Consider the following 15331-nt stretch of genomic DNA (forward strand, 5'->3'; position numbering starts at 1 on the left):
TCGTCGACGTACTTTACGCACCTTTAAACGCCACCCTACAGGGGCGAATTGTATCAATTATAAACGATTACGTGCGCAGTGTCGTCGTGTTATTAAAGAAAGCAAGAAAGCCAGCTGGGCTGCTTTCACAGGCACCTTCAACAGTTTTACTCCTTCTTCTGTTGTCTGGGGTAGCCTGCGCCGGCTATCTGGCACTAAGGTCCACTCACCAGTTTCTGGCTTGACGGTCGCGAATGACGTCATTGTGGCCACTGAGGATGTCTCCAATGCCTTCGGCCGCTTTTTCGCAGAGGTTTCGAGTTCCGCTCATTACCACCCTGTCTTCCTCCACCGAAAACAGGCAGAGGAGGCTAGGCCACCTAACTTCCGCTCCTCAAATCGTGAAAATTATAATGCCCCATTCATGATGCGGGAACTCGAAAATGCACTTTCCCGATCACGGTCCTCCGCTCCAGGGCCTGATTCTATTCATATTCAGATGCTGAAGAACCTTTCTCCTGCGGGTAAAGGTTTCCTTCTTCGTACTTATAATCGCATCTGGATTGAGGGACATGTTCCCGCATGCTGGCCCGAGTCCATTGTTGTACCGATTCCTAAGCCGGGAAGGACAAGCACTTGCCTTCCAGTTATCGACCCATCTCGCTTACCAGCTGTGTCTGTAAGGTGATGGAGCGAATGGTTAACTCTCGTTTGGTTTGGCTGCTCGAATCTCGACGCCTTCTTACCAATGTACAATGTGGATTTCGTAGGCGCCATTCTGCTGTTGACCATCTGATTACCATGTCGACCTTCATTATGAATAACTTCTTGTGGAAGCGCCCGACCGCGGCTGTTTTCTTTGTATGACACCTGTTGGAGGGCGGGCATTCTCCGCACCATGCATACATGGGGCCTTCGTGGTCGCCTCCCTCTTTTTATTCGTTTCTTTTTAATGGATCGACAGTTCAGGGTACGTGTGGGTTCTGTCCTGTCAGACACCTTTCGCCAGGAGAATGGGGTGCCAAAGGGCTCAGTTTCGAGCGTCGCTCTCTTCGCCATAGCGATCAATCCAATAATGGATCACCTCCCAGCTGATGTATCAGGCTCCCTTTTCATGGACGATTTTACCATCTATTGCAGCGCACAGCGTACATGTTTCCTGGAACGCTGTCTTCAGCGTTCTCTTGATCGTCTTTACTCCTGGAGTGTCACCAATGGCTTCTGTTTTTCTGCCGAGAAGACGGTCTGTATTAACTTCTGGCACTACAAAGAGTTTCTCCCACCGTCCTTACGACTCGGTCCCGTTGCTCTCCCATTCGTGGAGACAACAAAATTTTTAGGACTTACATTTGACAGGAAACTTAGCTGGTCTCCACATGTGTCATATTTGGGTGCCCATTGTACCTGTTCTCTAAATGTCCTCCGTGTTCTCAGTGGTATGTCGTGGGGAGTGGATCGAACTGTCCTACTTCGCCTATATCGGTCGATCGTCTGCTCCAAGCTGGATTATAGGAGCTTCTTATACTCCTCTGCACGGCCTTCCATCTTACGCCGCCTCAACTCCATACAACATCGGCGTTTACGTCTTGCGATCAGAGCGTTTTATACTAGTCCCGTCGAGAGTCTTCATGCTGAAGCCGGTGAATTGCCACTCACAACAGCTTCTTGTTGTGTCGCTTCATCAGATTGTAGCAGGGTCATTTGTCGGCGCATTTTATCGCTGTGGCATCCCGATTGGGCTGCACTTATGGACAAGAAGTTTCGGACCTTGAAACCTCTTCCCACGGCTTGGGCGTCCTCCTCACGCCTTTCTCAGTGGGAGGAGGTTGTTTTGGCCCGGTTAAGAATTGGACACTGCCGATTCAGCCATCGCCATCTGCTAACAGCTGCACTAGCGCCGTTCTGCCCATGTGGGCAATTGCTGACGGTCCACCACATTTTAACGTCCTGTCCGGATTTTAATACACTGCGTCTTCATCTTGGCCTGCCATGTACTCTGGATGCCATTTTAGCGGATGACCTAGGAGCAGCTGCTCGCGTTCTTCGTTTTATCAACTTCACAAACCTGTCTAAGGACATTTGATTATGCTGTTTTTTTTTTTTAATCCTATTCCTGTCAATCTGTCTTTTACAGTGTTTTTCCTTTTAGTTGCTGTTTTAAACTTGTGCCTCGCGGTGCATTCCTAACGTAGTCTGGGCGCTAATGACCATTGAAGTTGTGTGCCCTAAAACCACAAAAAAAAAAAAATACATAACACCCCTGTGTCTCCTAGTTTTATTCTAGTGTCAGTTGTGTTTTAATTGACAGTTTTCAAACATCTCCTCATTTTTCACATTTTTTTCCATGTTGTGAGCAACTGTGATTGATCACACGAACACCCACACATATAATGCCACACCTGTATCAATCAGCAGCTCCATGGGGCAGAAGGAGGAGTGGCTGATGTACAGCATCTGCGTCTCCCAGCTCTTGCACATGTTAGAGCTGCTGCCACTCCGCTGACAAGAAGCAAGAAAGTCAGTTATTCACTGATCCATCCATCCATCTGTCAAGAGATTTCACTTTTTCAGTTAGTAGTATTGCCTTGGACATGTAGTGTGCGGGAATTGTCTATAACAAAGAACTGGAGAGAGAAATGTGGAAAGAATGAGAGACTGAGTAAGGAAGAGAATTGGAGTGATGGATGGCATAGGAGAAGATGCGCATAGAAACAGATGAAGAAAGATCATCAGAACAGGGCAGACTGACTGACTCCAGTTTAAATCTGTCATAAGACAGATCCAGCATTACTCCAAGTGTACGGTGAAACAGTCCTCTGTTGACAAGCTTTCAGAGTGTATTCAGGGTTACCTCTTCATTATTTTGGCATAAGGGCACTGTGCTTTCCAGTAACTCATTTCAGATTTATTGCATTCCATTTGCTTTCATGGCAAATTAGCTCAGTATCTGTGTTGCACTAAAAATATCATAACACTGCCAATGTCGAAGCTGTGTGCTGTGTATTTTGTTTTTAAACAAACTCCTTTTCCATCCATTAACAGTTCTCTCTGCTCGCAACATAATGCACAAATTACTCTTCAACCTTGAGCACACAACACTCAGGGGACTCTCCGCTCTTTGATGGGTTCATGCTTGGCTACCACGGGCTCCCAGCCTTTGCAGCATCCTTTCCTTTTTGTGTTGCATGTCTATCCTCTTAGTATTATTTTTCCCTTCCCTTGGGGAACATGTCTGGGGTGTTTTTGGGAATGTTCCACACTGTCTGTAGCTGACATACAAACAGTCTCACCATGGTTTCCCATGCCTATTTTCATTCCTTCATTCACCTTCTCCTATCCTTCCTCCTCTTCGATATTTGAGGCTCCTCTTTCTTCCTTCTTCCTCCCTGCGTGCGCCTGAAGGCCAGTCCATGTCTCTGAAATGTAATAGGTGGCTGGGTAATGTGTAATTCCCAGCCTTGGGCCAACTGGTAAGGTTTGCATGTACCACCTGGTACAGGCCAGGCCCAAAGAGGGGTGATTGCCTGAGCTGCTAGCTTCCTAAATTGTTGATTCATCCCTGTGTCAGGTGTTTTGGAGATGTGACCCACAGATTGAACAGTCACCTAAGGCTGGTGCGCCCCCATGTGAAAGGGGCACCCAGTTGGAAGGAGCAAGCCATCAGAGATGCTGGAAATCATGGAGGATTTCCTCAAAATGAGCCAATCATTGTCTTCACAGTCCACAGCTACCAAACATAAATGGAATGAAGCTCCCAATTCAAAGACCCTCCCAGCTTCATCACAGTGTCTCATGGTTTGATGTAGTGAAGACAGACAATCTGTTGCAAACGGTAAATCTATGTATTATTCAGAACACTGTTGATGCAGTTGCCAGCCCTGTGAAATCGTGCTCTCATTTATGGAATGGCACTTTGCTTTTGGAGACTACTTTTGATTCTCAAGCGTAACAACTGCTTGCCGCTTTGCTACTCCACAGCTACCCTGTTTGTGTCGAGGCCCATAGAACTCTGTAGTCTTACCATGGTGGTACTTGCACTATGCTGCTTGACAGTCTGACAGAGGCCGAAATCCAAACGTACAGTACGTCTGATCAGGGTGGCAATGCAGTCCATCAGGTGACAAAAAAGGTAGATGCCTGTTTAGTGCCCACAAACACTATTATTCTCATATTTGTTAGAGTGGGAGCATCCGTTCAGGATCAAAGCAGGCTATGAAGCTACCACAGTCCAACGGTACATTCTGAACCTGATGGGGTGCTCCCAGTGTCATCCTTTGAACTACACTTGATTGTGTTGTTAAGAACCGGCCAACTGTGTAACTTGAGGTAGGGATGCTATCAAAGCCTATTCTCTGCCACCTCCTTGCCACTGTATCTACTGCAATTGCGATCATGCCACCTCCTGACGAAATTGTCTCTTATGTCTCAATGAGCAGCTATCTAGGTGGTCTAGGTAAAGGAGAAAGTTCCTTTCCTGGTCACTTACAAGTTAATGGCTAGCCAAAAACCCTGTGTCATACTGTCAGGCACTTACAATATGGGTCTTGCTACATCTCACTCCATGAAGGACATGGCCATGCAGACATGTGACCTCAAATTCAGCTCAGAGATTGTGAAATCACCCATGTCATGGTAGCATCGTCATCCCCTTGTCCAGCTGTGCAACAAGCCATCAAAGCCTCGCCACAGGGGAGAAGTCACCAGATACACAACCGACAGGCTGAAAAGGACAGAATAAATACTCCCATGAAGACTTCCTACATCCCTTCAGCCAACCAACATCTGAGACTTTCTCTGCCAACTGGAAAGGATCAAAGAAATCCAACAAAGGCAAACGGTTATAAAATAAATAAAAATAAAATGGAATAAAATATTAATGATTAATTATTCTGTATGTATGATGATTGGTTGTAATTGGTATTTGCTTATCTGGAACGTGACAATGGCTATTTGGAAAAGGCAATGTAACTCGTAGTTGACCGTGAAATAAAACTGAAATAATCGGACTTCGTAATTAAATCGTTTCCAAAGACTGCTGCGGTAGGTACGGACTCATGATCTAATCTCAATATTACAATGATTTGCCAGCCATGCCAATACGTCGTACAGAGGTGATTGTCTACTAAACATAAAAAAGTTACACAGTTAGTTAAATCAGATATATTCAATGAAATAGCCTACAGTTCATAATCCTACTTACTTTTATAAATATAAATTCATTACAGAATCGAGTGCCTAGTGTGGTTGCAACTCGCAGTATTCTTCTATAACATGAAAATATGGCGGTGTGCCAGACAATAAAATAAAATACGTGCTTCTCGCACCACTTCTACCTGAGCTCTCCCTTCTCTTAATCAAACATAAGAGTAACGTAATTATTCTTTTGTTTTTATCAGCGACACAGCGCTGCAGTTGTGTGCCATAGGCTTTATTTATTAGTCACTGATTATTTATTTAATTAATATTTCGCGTTTCCGCGGAAACTCACGCTCGGCATGCAAATGTGCCTTTATACAGTCTTCTCCTTCGCCAACTCAAAGATACTCTTTGATGGTTTCATCATGTATTACCTTCACCTGGCCAGCCTCCATGCTGCCAGTGCACCGAGGTGAAACCCCTTGATTTTTTCCTTATCATGTTTGTAACCAACAATGGAATGTTAATAGCTTAGATCCAACAAAGAGGATTTATGGCTTGTTTTCAAATTGCAGCATTCACTTGTACTCTGTGTTCAGGAAACAAAATTGCGTCTTCACAATTTGCATTTTGTTCCGGTCTGTTCTGACTTTCTCCCTGATAATGGCATTATATCTTGTGGGAGATTCATGCTGCTCATATGGGATGATGTGCATTGTCCATCCATCTCCCAGACTACCTGTCTTCAAACCTTCCTCATTAGAGCTTGCCCCTTTGTATCCTTTACAGCCCTCTATCATTCGATATCACCAGGACAGACTTCCTCCAGCTTATTGGGCAGCTACCCCAGGCATTTATGCTACTCAGGACTTTAATGTGCATAATCCCCTTTAGGGTTCTCCCAGAACCTGTCTGAGAGGTGCCCTCTTGGTTGACCTTTGTAACCAATTTGACCTCTTCTGCCTTAACATAGGACCACCCATGTTCTTATCAGACTGCTCGCATAGCTATTTCCATTTGGACCTATTCTTCTGCACTGGCCATCCTGCCCATCATCTCGAGTGGTCTGTCCTTCCTGACACCAACTAAAGTGACTATTGCCCGTATGCTATCTGATTGGTGACACCTACTCCACCTGCACTCACACACAAATGGCACCTTAAAAAGCTAACTGGGGGCTTTACTCCTCCCTGGTGACCTTCGATGACCAACATTTCCCCAATTGTGATGCCAGGTAGAATATCTTACAAACATTATCCTTACCACCGTGGAAAGTTCCATTATTGCTCTTCATCTATACGATGCATGTCAAACATCTTAGGTCGCTATTTTACGGAAATTTAAGCTCTTTTCACTATCACCCTGCCGTCTTCCATCGGAAATGAATGGAGGCAGCTCAAGTGATACACTTCCCTTCTCTGAATCGTGAGGTACAATGCCGCCTATGCTATGAGGGAGCTATACTCTCTTGTGGACAAGCACTTGCTCCTTAATGTATGCAACTGGGCAGAGGGCACGTTTCCCATACCTAAGCCCTGTAAGGTCAAACACATTCTTTCTAGTTAGCACTCCATTTCTATCACCAGATGCGTTTGCAAGGTGATGCGATGTATAATTCATACCTGGGTGGTATGGTGGCTCAAGTCTCGCAATTTACTAACCACTGCACAGTGTGGATATCGAGCGCTCCGTTCTGCAGTTGAACATCTCGTCACTATGTCCACCCATTTCATGAAAGGTTTTCTGCAGAAATCTCTGACTGTGACCATGTTTTTCAATTTGGAGAAAGCCTACATCATCTGCTTCAGGACTGATATCGTCTGTACTCTCTACCCATGGGTCTTCCATGGCCGCCCGAACTGTTTCGTTGAGGCAGTTTTCAAAGACTTGAGTTTTCAAGGTCTGTGTGCATTCTGCCTTGTCAGACACCATTATCCCGGAAATTGGTGTTCCTAAATATTCCGTCCTGAGTGTGTTCGCCATTAACCCTACAATGGTCTGTCTTCTGCCGGGTATCTCTGCCTCCCTTCTTGTTGACGATTGTGCCATCTACTGCAATTCTCCACGGACCAGTCTCATTGAGTGGCGTCTTCAGCGATGTCTTAATTGTCTTTACTCATGGAGCGTAGACAATTGCTTTTGTTTTTCCACGGACAAAACCGTCTGCTCAGTACTTACAGCAGAGCTCTTTGCCCTGTATCAGGCCACAGAATACATTTGGTGACACAGGCTTTACAGATGTGTCAGACACTCTCAGTGCCCTTCAAAGCCTCTGTGGGCTGTACACCACCCATCCCTTAGCGCAATGGTTCCAGGAAAACTGTCACTTGCTCACTCTTGATGGAGCCACTATGATGTTTATGTGGGTTCATGCTCATGTCGGTGTGACAGGAAATGAGACTACTGATGCTGGTGCCGAGGCTGCTGTCCTTGTACCGCAGCCCACTGGTTCTTACAGTCCCTCTGCTGATCTCTGTGTTGCCGTCTGTCAGGTGGCGGTGTCACTTTAGCATCACTGGTCCTCCCTTCAATGGAACAATGGAATAAGCTCTGGGTTATTAAGCTTCTCCCTGTGGCTTGGACGAACTCCTGTGAGCCCTCGCTCTATGAGGAGGTCATTTTAACTAGGTTGCGTATTGGGCACTGCCTTTTCAGCCATTGCCATTTGTTAAGTGGTGCTCCCCCAGCAAGTTGTGCACATTGGGCACAACTTTTAAATGTCATCCATTTCCTGAAGGAATGGCCTTTTTTTAACCATTTATGTTCCTGTTTGAGTTTGCCATCTGAATTATTGGTTGTTTTAGCAAATGACGCGTGGACTGTCAACCGTGTTTTACTTTTTATCTGTACAAGCAATATGGTGAAGACAATTTAATTTTTATTTCAGGATCTCCGTTTCTCTATGGTGTACTTTATAGACTTTTCTCCACTTCTCTGTTTTTAGCAGTTTTCTCTTCCATCGATTGTGATTAGTGTAGTCATTTTTACATCCTCCCTTTGTCTTTGTTTTCTATAGTTATGATATGTGCTCGTATGATCGTAGTTGCTTTTGCACCTGAAAACAAAGCAAATGAAAAGAAAACAAACACCACACAAATTAATGTGTAGAAAGTTGGAGTTTTGATATCAGTGTGAAAGATACAAATTCCAATTGGGCATGACAGCAGGGGTACTGATACTCATATGGGGAATTCTGGAAACTCCATTCTGGTCTGTTCTGAGGCCATTTGAAGTGCTGTACACTTTTCAGTCCTTCATCATGTGGTTCTCAATGTGTGATTTTTTTCATGTCCTCCATATCTGTTTCCATTTCATAGTAAATGGGAGGAGCTGTCATCAAATTATGTTCCTGATTATGACTTCTTCATCTTACACTCTCCAAATTGAATTGTTAATGTAAGCGAATGTCAAGCTCAACACAAGCAGCACATCTGTTACATTGGATAGAGAAAATGATAGTGTGTATGCTGAACTCGATGAAATACATGGCAGTAAGAAACCAAATACTGGGTTGGTGTATATGTTCGTAGCATTTTTGCATGTTTGATAAACACAAGAGATACACTTAAGAGACTTCAGTCACCAGTAATGTATTCTCCTTCACTTTTTACAACAGTTTTCTCATCACCAGTGACAATACAGGATAGGAATGGTTGGTTCTCTTCATTAGCCAATTGAAATTGATCAAGCAGAGAGGCACATATGTCCACCAGTTGATTTTTGTGATGTTGGCTTGGAGCACGCGAACCCTGAAATACAGTTTTCGAATATTCCCCTTTGCATGCAGATGTAACATATGGTGGAATGATCACACTTAATCATATTTCCCTGTTCTCATGTACACTAACATGGATCATTGTGTGTTAATGTGGTCAAATGATCTTTATTAAACCTAAAGGTCTTCCTGAATGTAGAGTATCACTAGTGTCGAAACGATCATTCTTAATACGAGAAAAGCATTTTCTTGCTGTGCTGTGTCCAATGGCATTATTCCCATACATGGCACAAGTGTTCCTGGCTGTCCATGCTGCTGTAACCCCTCAGCTGAACTCAAACAGAAGAATATGTCAGAAATGTTCAGATTTCTTCTCTTGGCACTCCATTTTCTCATGTCCACAACTACACTCTCTGTCTCCAACTGAAAAAATGACTATATATAAACTCAGCAAGCAATGGTAAACCTCAAATAAAAGATAAGCAATCAATAAATCCATAGCTGTATAAGGTGCATTTGCCCACTAGGCTTTTGGCTGCAGGTGATAAAGGTGTTGGACTGAGGTCGGGGTCCCAGAGTGGGGGCATAGAACAGCTGACCAGAATGATGCCAAAATCAGCACACGTACCAACACACTCTACCTTAATGGTGGCGGAGGTAGTGTAACGTGTATGTTACTACAAACCCTTGCTGCTTTGGGTGAAGAGTGACCAGATCCCAGTGCATCTGTGGTGTGATGATGTCAACACATCGATAGTTTTTAAAGCGGTCATCTCGGGTGCGAACAGTTCCTGGTTTGTGTGATCTGGTGAGTAGGAATGGATATCATGTGAGTGCAGAGATGCACATCTTCTGGCCTCCTCCATGAGAGTGGAGGACCATAGCACCACGTAGGAAGGGGTCATGTCCACGTTGGACTTCTCTTGGTGCTGTGAACTGGAGAGCTGCAGTGTCTGGAGGTAATGTAGGTGGTGCCAGCAGGTGGATGGCTGCCACCAGCCTCAGTGTAGGAGGCAATGTATCACTGTAGGAGGCACTTACAGGCACATGAATGAAATTTCAGTGTCCCCCTCCAATGAGAGAAGCCACTGCAGCTTGTGGGGACCAATTAACTGGCAAAGGAGCCAGAGATCATAATGGGAGGGTAGCCAGACACGGTCCGGATGGCATGCTGCACACGGTGAACTGCGATGATGGCAGATGAGGCACCCACGTGGTGGTTAGCACAGGGGCGTGTGTACCATGCTAGGGCAAAGCCAATCATAGTGGTACACCATGAGCACTCATCAGCACACACTGTGTACACACAGCACCCACACTAGCTGTGGACAGTGCCTGGAGTCCGTGGGGATCTATACTGGTGTTCCGGGTACCCCTGTCTGGCAGCAGGGGGGGCAGCAGTGTTTGCAGCTGCTGGCTGTGTGTGTGTTTGGACCTACTCTTGCCCACAATTGGAGTCATTCAGTAAGAACTGAGAAAAATGTGAGGGCCTCCTTTGTCAGAAATTCTGTGATGTATTTGCCCATTTGAGTTTTGATAGTTCACATGAGGTGTTTTGCTTCACCATTGGAGTCTGGATGAAAGCAAAGAGCCACAATGTTCCAGGGGTTATTGTGTGAGTGAAAATAATTAAAGGAGTTATTCTGAATTGGAGGACCATTGTCTGAAACTACTGTACGAGGTACCTCTGTCAGAAGAAATTTATGACAGCACCTTGCCAGTTGGACATGCTGTGTTAGATGGCCAACAAGCAACATATGGAAGCTTGGGAAAGGCATCGACAACCAATAACCAAAAAATGGCTTTAGAGTAAAGGTCCGACTAAGTTGACATGGATTCTTTTCCAGGGTAGAGTGGTGGCTCGCTGGGGTAGGGGGGGGGGGGAGAGGGGGGGGGGACAGTTCACGGTGCCCTCTATCGATTTGAACACTTCCATAATGCTGTGACTGGGTGCTCTACATTGTGATTGGTACCTGTCCAGAACATGTGCAGATGTGCCAAGTGTTTAGTTTGGTGGCCTTTCTGATGACCTCAAAGTAACAGGTTGAGAACCTCCCTAAGTAACATCATCAGAATCATGGTGAGTGTAGTACCCTCTTCCACTAAGACGAGATTGACACCGTCTAACAGAGAAAGATGATGATGGAAAATGTGCAAGTTCCACAAATGGCCAGACAGGTGGCCTGGCAGTCAGTCAGGCTGCCCATGTCAGATTGTGCACACAGCTTGTTTGAGCCCTGGGTCCACAGCTACTGCAGATCCAGATCTGGAGCTACTACAAGGGAAACTATCACTGGCCTGTCATGCATCTTTAACAATCTGAAAACCCAACAGATCTTCCCAATCAAAGGATGGATGGAGCCCTTATGGGCTCTCAAGGCAATGCACCAGCATTTACATGCTCTTACATGAGGTGGAAATTTTTTATTGACAAAAATTGGATTTGTCAGATAAAGCAGATGATGGGGTAAACAAGGAAACTGACAGATTGACATGTGGCGAAGTGGAACTTCATTGCCGTATTAGAATATGTGAAATTTTTTTGGTGCATAAACTACTATGAGGGCATTTTTTCAAATTGCAAATAGTGCTTCTGTGCTATGTTAAGTGTTTTGGATGCATAAATGATAGGTTGCTCTGAGCCGTTTGCATGACATTGGGGCAGAACTTCCACCACCCCATACTAAGATGTGTCTGTGGGCAAGACTAGAGATTTACCAGGATGGAAGGTGAGGAACATAGTTAAGTTTGTTTTAAAGTTCCACAAAGGTGTGCTCACAGGTGTGAGACCGCTTAAAAGGAAAAACTTTATAAAGGAATTGGTGCAGAGCGTGTCCCAGAGTGGCTGCACCTGAAATAAACTGGTGATAGAATGCTATCTTTCTGAGGAATGCGTGTAGTTCCTACAAATCGGTCAGACAGGTCAGAGCTGTAATAGCCGTGGCATGTTGTTCTGGGCTTGGACACTGTTCATGGAAATTTAGTGTACAAGATACACAACAGAGGATGGGATAAATGTGGCTCAGTTAGATTACACTCGAGACACTGTTCCAAATGATGAACAGAGACTGAAGGTTACATAATTGTTCTTTAGTTGAAGTGCCTGTTACTGCAATATTGTGGGAACAGATGATGCAGCAAGAAACATTGGCCATATGTTGCTCTGGTGAGCATTGAAATTTTGGTGTGGGCTAGCTACTCCAAACATTAAATGTTCATATCGACAAAGACCATAGGCGTGCTTACTATGAGAAATTGTTTCACTGTGTCCTTCAATGGAACCTGCTGGGAGACCATAGCCCAGTCAGTTTCGGAAAATAATTAGCACAATTTTGCAAGTAACTCATCAGCTCATGGCACAAGGTATGTGTCAGTAACAGGACTCTGGTAAATTTGATGTCTCCACAAAGTTCATACTCATTCACATAAGAACATGAAAAAAATACAGCGAAGCCAACTTGTTCGATTGATGTATACTGTGAAGTTGTTCACACACCATAATCCCTCAGAAAACAAATCTGAAAATTCAGAACACAATTAACCTAGGTCTTGATAAGGAACCAGATCTGAAAAAAAGGATATATATTTTCATTAATAGAAAATTCAAAAGTAACAAAAGCGTGCAACACAAACAAATTTTCAGTGTCAGTATAATTAACAAGCAAATACATATCTGCAGTCCGTTCAACCACGTAAGCTGTGATGGACATAAACTTAGTGAGAACTGGAATATGCTGTTTGTTTGTAGCTTACCACATGGCATTTGATGGTTGCTGATGGTGGGAGCCCATGTGTTTGTGGGTCTAAGAGTAGAGGAGTGAAATGGTTGATCTGGCATTCACTTTTGTAGATAACGGTTTCTTCAGTGCAAACACCTCAATAAAAAGTTTATTCTGACCTGCAGACAATATGAAATAGAATGAATGTCAACGTCCATTTATATCAAGGAAGGCTGGGTGTGACAAATTGAAGCCATGTGGTTTCCGTTACACCACAACACTCACCATTTTGCGCATACAGTCTCCTTGTGCTGCACAAAGCGATAGGGATTTGTCTAAAATGCCTCATGGTCTGCTTGTCATGGTCATCATCAGGTTTGTCCGTCTCAGCTAAGCTTTCCAGTTTGAGGGGCAATGACTTCCTCATCATCTGGAGAATTAGTGCCATGTGCTGAAGTGGTTCACTGTATATGATGGTATGTCGCCTGGTGCTTCGATTTGGCAGGCTACTCCATGGGGGACATAAAGGGACTGACCAGTGTTAAAACTTCTTCTGAGGACAGATCCTCACATTGAAGGGTTCTCTGATGCACTTCCTTATTGGGCACTAGGCAGACGGTCACATCATCAACTGTAAAGTCTTCGTAAGATTCTTTGGAACTTTTAGTAACGAAGTGATACTTACAGCCCTCAAACCCTTCAGCTTCGATACCTAATCCTGATAAGACTGACGTGACTACATGGGTACTTGTAAAACTGTACACAAGCGACACTGACATGGATGCCCTCGTGACTATAAGATGATGACAAACTACACTTTTCATTAAAAGTCTGAGGCCAGTTCATTTAAAGCGCAACTGTTGTTGCACACATGAGTGGAATCCATGACAATAACAAACACTTAAGTTTCTTTGTCCATTATCCTGAATGCAATAAGGTGTTGGTGTAGCTATTTTTCACAAGTTTCGCTTCTTCAGCAGAGTCGTCATGTGACAGAAAGAAAACATGGTGGGTGCACCTGTGATGGTGGAGCCTGAACCATCAATATAGTCACTAGTTTTTTCCAAGGTGACCATAGTAAATTGCTGCTGCCAGACAAGTGGTTGAGTTACCACATTCATGGGTAAGATATGAGAAGAAACAGTCATGGAAATTGAGTGCTTGAATTTTCTGCTTGTTCCTTCTTGTTTTCTAACTCTGAACACAATACAAGGTGTGGCTGTTATAAAAGGACTAGTTAGTGAGCCAAGACGTGTGAGCATAAGCACAAGGTATGCGGCTATATGAGAAGCATTTGACCATCAGGGGCAGCTGTCTTTCGGCTGCAGGCAATTGAGGTGCAGGCTTGAGATCAGTGGCGTCTGTTCAGGACCCAGAGCAGTTGAACAGTGTGCTACTCAAATGAGCGATAGTGGTGGCAGAGGTGCAGCAATGTCCAGGTTCCCACAGACTTCATATATGATTTCATTCCATATCATACAGACTCTGGTTTCACTACATGATCTGTGTACTCATTTATATATTTGTTCCTGCTCATAAATCTGAGTTCGAGCTGCAAGATTTAAATGCTTTGTAAGTAAATTGCCCATATTGACACTGTTCTCTTTTGCATGCGATTTTCATCTTTTCTCATTTGTAATGGAAAAATCCACATTAGCTGCTTTTGACAGTATACATATGCATCTTCAGTATATTTTGTCACAGAGTGGATACGCTATTCTGCTTTTGAATGGCTTTACTTCTTGACACTGAGTTTGCTTTGCAATCTTGTTGACTAAATCATTCTTCGATGTAACTGATAAAAATGCATCAGCAGTTAATCAATCATTGACCCATGTTTGTGACTTCTGTTCACAATAAGATTTTGGAGTGTATACTGTGTTCAAACACTGTGCATTACTTCCTGAGGTTGAAGTGCTAATTGTCTTTCACAAGAAGGGAATTTCCTGAATCCATTCTATCTGTCAGTAGACAATTTTCTTCAAGGTAATGCGTGCTATCGACTGGGCATCTCATATCAGTTCCATATTTGGAGGTTTCCAAAAGGCTTTGCATAATGTTCCTTACAAGTAGATTCTAAGGAGATTGTATGCAAATGGAGTACTGTCGCATTCCTGTGGCTGGATTCGCAAGTGATATATGGTGTTCATGAACGAAGTGTAATAGGTGCCCTACCAGTCCTAAGATGTATAAAAATGGTTTAGGACCAGTCCTCTTGAAATTGTTCGTAGATGATACTGATATTAACCATCTAAGAAAGGCATCACGGTATTAAAACAAATTGCAAAATTATTTAGTCTAAATGTCTGTATGGTGTGAAGAGTGGCAATGTGACCCAAATAAATAAATTAATTAATTAAGTGTGAGGTCATTCACATGAGTACTAAAAGAAATCTGTTTAATGCCTACTTATCTTGTAGAACTGACAACATTTAGATTAATGTGATTTCTTGTGTAATCGGAATTTCAGTCTTGAACAACTTAAATTGAAACAATAACGTTGTTTGGAAGCCAAGCCAAAGACTGCATTTCATTGCTACAACATTTAGTAGATACTCAAGTGTATTCTTGTGGTGTATAGGATCCTTAACAGATAAGGCTGATGGAGGAAACGGAAAAAGTTTAAAGAAGGCTTTTTGTTTTGTAGTACCACAAAATGATGCAGAGTGCAGGGATCAAGGGACATGGAGGGGGAGTTAATGTCACTGCCATGACAATTATCATATGTCAATCATTAAAACAAATGCTTTTTTTTGTTGAAGTGAGATTTATGTACAAATTT

Source organism: Schistocerca nitens, chromosome 1, assembly GCF_023898315.1.
Source record: "Schistocerca nitens isolate TAMUIC-IGC-003100 chromosome 1, iqSchNite1.1, whole genome shotgun sequence".
Taxonomy (NCBI): domain Eukaryota; kingdom Metazoa; phylum Arthropoda; class Insecta; order Orthoptera; family Acrididae; genus Schistocerca; species Schistocerca nitens.